This window comes from Phalaenopsis equestris, unplaced genomic scaffold (assembly GCF_001263595.1).
Source record: "Phalaenopsis equestris unplaced genomic scaffold, ASM126359v1 Scaffold000002, whole genome shotgun sequence".
Taxonomy (NCBI): domain Eukaryota; kingdom Viridiplantae; phylum Streptophyta; class Magnoliopsida; order Asparagales; family Orchidaceae; genus Phalaenopsis; species Phalaenopsis equestris.
The window spans coordinates 67001127-67007904 of NW_018164444.1; the positions used below are offsets into that span (position 1 = coordinate 67001127).

The following is a 6778-nucleotide window of genomic DNA, read 5'->3' on the forward strand; positions in this document are numbered from 1 at the left end:
AAAAAAAAAAAAAAAGAAATAAAAAAAACCGTTGCAACAATCTCTTTTGGCATTTTTCCTTGCCTACTCAGCAGTATTGGTAGGCAAGTGAAGGAGATAGATGGGAGTTTCGGGGGTCTTTGTATTCCACGGCTCTGCTGTTGCCATCTTTGCTAGCTATAATCTCGAGTGTACTGCTACGGTTTTGTTACAGGGGTGATGGTTTTGGGCAAAATCGGGAGGTTTAGGAAGGGATAGGCGAGGGTTTTGGGCAGAGTGGGGATGGGGTAGATAGGTTTGGAGAGCTAAAACTTTTAATAAGTTGACCTGAAATTCTAGAGTTAATCTCTCATTTGCTGTAATTTTGTCCAAAATGGTTTTCTGGACATGTTCTATAAAAGAACATATTCTGGGAATATTAGGCTGAATATTGATACTAAACGGCATATGGTGTTAAAATTTATTTTTGCTTCACTTAAAGTATTTAAATATCTAGCTCTTTGTTGTCATGATCGTATGGATGGAATGGTTTGTCACTTCTAAAAAGGTTAGTAATGGTAGGCATTTTTTTATGCAATAGTAAAGAAATGCGTGATATGTATGTAAATATCTAAGTTTAGTTTTTAGTTATGTAAATGTCCTTAAATATTATGTTGCATTCATCTCAAAACTATTTTCACTAACTTTCAGTAAGATATTTTCACCCAAAATTCTCTTTTTATCATCTGCTGGTATTGCTCTGAAGTGAAAAATGTTGGCCTTTAAAAGAGAAGCATAAAATAGAGTTGCTGAGATGAGAATGCTTAGAGACCAAATGCGAAATGAATATATTTGTGATCGAGTTGGTGTAGCTGTAGTGGCGGACAAGATTGGAGAAAGTCTTCTTAGATTATTTGATCATATTAAACGTCGACCATCCTTGATCACGTTTGGAGAGTAGATGTTTTAGATTTGACATATGTTAAGAATAGCAAAGGTAGACCTAAAAAGACTTGGACTTATTGTATTAAAAGATATCTTAATCTATTAGAATTAATTGAAAATATGACACTTAATAGAGCACAACGGAAAAAAAAGGATTAGTGTAGCCGTCCCCACTTAGTGGGATAAAGGCTTGTTATTGTTGTTTTATCATCTGCTAGTATGCAGTAACATACAATTGAATCTTTGGATGGTTCAATTTCTATTTTTGAGTTCGAAAAAGTTATGCTAAAGCCAATGCATTTCCAACAAAAGAACTCTTGGAATTTCTTATGCAAGGCAATGAAATTTTGGATGGTGAAAAAAAAATTCTCTACTTGCATCATCTAGAAAAGTAATGAATTATTCTTTTTTTTGTTTGACTTACACGAGTCTCTCTTTCTGCCCCCACTCTCTGTCTCCCTCTTGATTAGGCTATGATGATTAAATCCAACTTTGAAGCTTTTCATCTATGCTTTTCTCGTAACTTGGCGATGGACCTTCCTGGACGGCCTATGCTTTCGTAGGTATCGTGGTGTCCTTGCGTCATTTGTAGAGAAATGTATATGCTTTTGATGAATTAAGCCGAATTTGAGCTTATGACTCCGAGTTCCTTTAAACTTTTCTATAGCTTGAAGCAGCCAATTGGGTTTTATGTGGATAGATTTTTGTGTTTATCAGAAGTTCTTTTCTTTCTTTGTTCCATTTTTTCCCTTCCTTTTGCTAATCGGTATTCTAATGCAACCTAGGGGTGTAAACTACTCGAATTGAACTCAAGCCACATGCGAGTAATCTTCACATTCCATGCATTTGTGGTAGAGGAATGGTGGGTGGTTTTGCTTGCAAAATGAGCAACGTTGATTCTGAGCAATATCGAGTTGCACCTCTCTCTCTACATTTTAATATCTTTAGGCAACCGAAAGAAGCTCTATGGGCTATGTGGTGGTTGGATTTATGTCATATTTAATTTAAATCCCTGCCAAACAACCAAAATGACGGTTATAAATCCTGCAGAATCTAAACTCCCGTTTCCCCGTTTTGTCTTTAATCCCAGGCTTAGTAAGTTTGCTCATTAGACAAATTTTTAATAATACAGTGAGATTTGGGTATGTGTAAACGAGCCAAACACAAGCAATTTTTTTGCGCTCGATATATAAACGAGCTGAATACGAACAAAGATTTGTTTGTTTGAGTTTGTCTAATTTTTGCTTGAATATATATATATATATATATATATATATGTATATATATGTCATGGTGATCACACCTTCACACACACATATATATATATATATATACATATATATATATTTTTGCTTGAAGTAAACAATTGATTTTGATCCAAAAGCGGAGTCTCATATCATTTCTGTTTGGATAAATTTTTTGGGGTTAAAATTATATCTGTTCAACCTGGAAATTCTCTACTCCTTAACAACTGCTTACGACAAGTTCTCAAGGTTTATATTCCCACTCTTGTTGTCACCAGAAGCTCTGTGGCTTATGTGTTAGTTGAGAGAGATATCACTCAACCAGCTCCGGATGCTGTATGGATTGGAACCACCCACAACGAGTATTGACAAAAAGTTGAAATCAAACCACACCTTTCTTATTGCTCTCATTGCAGTATGTTTGGCCACAGTTATACTATTTGGTATCACTTGCATTTTCATCTAAGGTCGAATATCGCTAAAGATTAGCCACCTATCATCACTGTTGAGAAGATGCTATCACACTTACCCTCTCATTCTATGGCTGCATGACTGGGGATGTCAAAAAGGCTCGTTGTTCGTGAATTGTTTTCTAAGCAAACGATCCAAACAAACAAATATTTTGTGTTTGATATGTTAACAAGACAAACACAAACATCCGGTAATTTTTAACGATCCTAACATGAGCCATGCTTGGGCTTGCTCATAGTCTGCTAGTTTACACCCCTAGCTATGATGATAAAATCAACATGAATGTATTTGCTTGGATGACCTTTTGTTTTGGAAGGTAATAGCTGCATCCAATGTCTTTTTTAGAGAAGATGTGGTTGTGCTTTTCACTGCTTTTGGATGGAATCAAGAAAAATCTGAACCGCAGCCCTTAATTCTTATATATTTACCTGTATTGCTTAAATTTTAATTTTCAAGCTGACGTCAAAGATTAAGATGCCTTCATTTTTTCAAATTTTGTCTTTTTGAAGCATTATAGTCAAGTTTCTCTCTATCATTATATATATATATATATATATATATATATACATATACCAAAAAGCACACACACTCAGATGATTTTTTTAGAAAGGTATCTCAATTCTATTTGATTATAGTACTTTTGGCTGGTTTTTTAGAAAGTTCAGAGGCGAGATTGAACTTTTTACATCGTTAGACTGTGCTAGCTGAGGAAAGCCGTTGATCATTTGATTTACATATATCACACATTTTTTTTGTATTTACATTTCCAATTCCTATACTTGTTATTATGTCGGCCTTAAGGATTACAAATCATATGTGCAAGTTAGACTGTGCTAGCTGAGGAAAGCCGTTGTTCATTTGATTTACATATATCACACAATTTTTTTGTATTTACATTTCCAATTCCTATACTTGTTATTATGTTGGACTTAAGGATTACAAATCATATTTTTCACCCTCCCTTTCTCCCTCCCTCTCTTTCAGTATGTGTGTGTTTAAATGATCATTAAAATGAAATGCTTTAACAAGGGCGATGATGCCTGCCATGTGTAGCCATAGGATTTATTAATCAATTTTTTTTTTTTTTTTGTGCGGCATAGATGTAGATTTTTCTCCTGCAATGGCGTCGGAGCAGCTTTGATGGGCCGTGCTTTGAAGGAGTAACAGTTGATTCCATTATGTTTTGAATGGTTCTCTGGCTTTTGCACCTAATTTTCTGAAAAGCCTTTTTTCATAATCACAAAATGTTTTGAAGTGAAATAAAAAGGAATGTTTACATGCATACTTAAGTCTTATATTATGAAAAATTTAGCACCTTAGCTTCAATTATTTCTGTTGGCCTGAAAGATTATATTGACTTCATTTCTCCAAGTTATCTCTATTATGAAGCTTATACAGTCAAATATCTTTCCCCCTTCTCTCTCTCTCTCTCTCTCTCTCTCTCTCTCTCTCTCTTATCTTTACATATATGTATGTATGTATGTATCTATGCGTATGTAAATGGGCTCCAAAAACCTGCCCAAGCTTTGGAAGAAAAATTAAAGAAAATAAGTAAGAGAGTTTTTGACATATGAGAATAGATAAGACACTACTCAAAAATATTGCCCTCAGACAATTATAATATCACCAGTAACTCTTGTGCTATAGTCGTGATCATAATTTTTACCTGTTTTTTATGAATTCTTTTGTGGCGGTTACTAAATTTGGCCCCAAAAGATGCATTTTTTTTTTTAATTTAGGTTTTTTTTTTGGTTGGGCTGCTAATGAGCCAATTGAATTGATTTTGTTCGGGCTCGTTATGTTTGATTTCGAGCAAGCTCTATTCGAAATTGAAATGGGCTTGCTCAAATTTGAGTTATTTGGATTCGATCTAGCTCGAAATCCAAATAATTTGGATTAAATTGAGTTATTTGGATCCATTTCATGTGAAAATCGCCTCATAGCTCGTTATATTTGATTTTATTTAGCATTATATATAATTTACATAGATAAAAATTAATTCAAGCAAATCTAGAGGCAGCTGAAGCCGATCCGTTTATAGCTCGAAATTGGCTTCAAAAAATTTGGATAACAGGTTTTGACTTGTAGTTCGGCTTGTTTATTTCGATTCTATCTCTAGCTAAAGTCATCCCTTTTTTGGTGGGATATGCTTTTTGGGATTCGATCTTCATCCGAGCTAATATTTGAACTTTCGAGCGATTAACGATCTTCGAGCTAAAGTCATAGCGTTATTAGTGGGGCCTATGAAGCCAAATTTATTTCTCATGAAATTTAAGAGGAATAATTATTCTTTCCTTCACCAAATGATTTTTTAGTCCTAATTTTGAGCTCTTTATAAAAAGGTTGATCGTGTTAAATATCTATACCCCAACATGAAGGGGTGGCATTGGAATTTTAGGAATTCCTAATTTTAGTTTCCTCTATTTTTGTATTTTCTATTTTTACATTATTGTATTTTTGTAATTTCTTATTTATGTATCTTTTTTCTTGCACAGTTTTTTTATTTCTGATTTATGGGCTTCCATAATTAGTCCTAGATCTCACCAAAGATCCAAAATGACAACTTTAAATCCAACAGAGTACCTTTTTCTTTAAATGTCAGACTCGATAATTTTTGGTTTTTGACGGATGTATCTGATGAGCTATTTTTCACACTGGTGATCTCGTCTTTGCCTTCCCTAATTTCCGCACTTTTTTGTTGCCAAGAGTTTCTAGAATTTTGGGGTTTCAGATTTTGACAAGAAAGATAGTGTTTTTATTTAAAAATTATCAAATATTACCCTAATGTTGGGCTGGATTCTTTCTTATGCTGTCTTTCAGAGATCTCTGCTATTATCATTTGAGTACGTGGAGCTGCTTGGATGACTCCAAATAACGCCGCGATAACCCCCCAATATCCTTCGCAGAGGTTATTGAGAAGTTATTGGGAGGGGATTACGCACAGAGTGCTGCATGCGTTCTCCATACGTAAATATTTCTCTTCCATGAGTGGTAGAGAAATGATAGTTGATTCTGTTTGTAAATTGATCAGTGCTGAATCAGCCTCCAGTTTTACATGTTCTTTACTTATTTGATGGGACTAAGGAGAATCTGAGCTTATGAATCCCCTTTTCCTTTCTACTTTAACATAAATTCAAAGGTGAAGCTGCTTGCTCTTATTCTCTTCTTTGTGACCAATGCTATTTCATGGTGCTTCTGAGATATTAATGCTTCTTCGCTATTATGTTGTAATAGAACGGAGCAGCTAGGATGGCCGGTGCATCTTCAGGCAACCACGGCATCAGTGACATTTTGACTTTGAGATGGGTGGATGTTCTTTGGGATGATTCGACTCATTGTATTTCCACCATTTTGGATCTTCTCTTAAGTTAATTGTGTCAAGTAGTTATTGTAGCAATTGCATTACCATGATATTTTTGAATGATATTCCTTATATTCTCTTCTATTTTTTGTAAGGCTTTTTTCTGATCCAAGATAGTGAGAATTTGGGCTGTTAGGTCGAGGATTTGGCCTCAATCCTCCCAAACTGCAAAAATGTCATTTAATTCCTACAGTTTCTTTTTGCTCCATTTTTCCTCTGTTTTCCCTTAAATCCTGGATTTAGTAAACCCCGTTGGGAGTGGGATTTGCGGGATTTAGAGAAGCTGAAGCATGTGAAGATGGATGGTAGGGAAGGGAGGAAAGGCAAGGGTTGCCTTCCTCAATGGTTTTAGGTAGCAGTGGCTGAGTGGAGCTGAAGGAAGGTAAAAGACTGGAATTGTATAGGTCTCGCATGCGGCAATGCCATTTTTGCTTTTAGGGCTAGCTCTAATCGTGACAATTGGCAGGTTTTTGGGTAAGCTGTATGTATGTATGGGTAAAAACACCATGACCTTCCCAACAATTATCCATACCCCCAAATGTTTCATATCACATAAAAATATTTACAATTTTAATTTAAAAAAAAAATGAAAAGCACATATTCATTCATGGGTAAGCTGTATGTATGTAATTCTAACACTAAAAGTTGGATATTTACTCTTATAACTCGGTGTCATAAATCTATTTATGAAAAGTCTGTATTTCACTTTTATCAAGAATTGTGCGGTATGTATGTAAATGTCACAATATATATGCCATGATGGTGAAATCTGGCATATTTTATTTGATGTTAAATATTT

The 6778-nt window shown here is 34.8% G+C and overlaps 1 long non-coding RNA gene across 1 annotated transcript in view; it reads left to right on the forward strand.

The window, feature by feature from the left end:
• LOC110025157 overlaps positions 1-6049 on the forward strand; it is a 67421-nt gene extending 61372 nt beyond the window's left edge. Inside the window, exons 3-4 of the long non-coding RNA XR_002294091.1 lie at positions 5439-5757; positions 5853-6049. This is a non-coding gene — a long non-coding RNA (uncharacterized LOC110025157). The remainder of the gene's footprint in view (positions 1-5438; positions 5758-5852) is intronic.
• Positions 6050-6778: the final 729 nt, after the last annotated feature.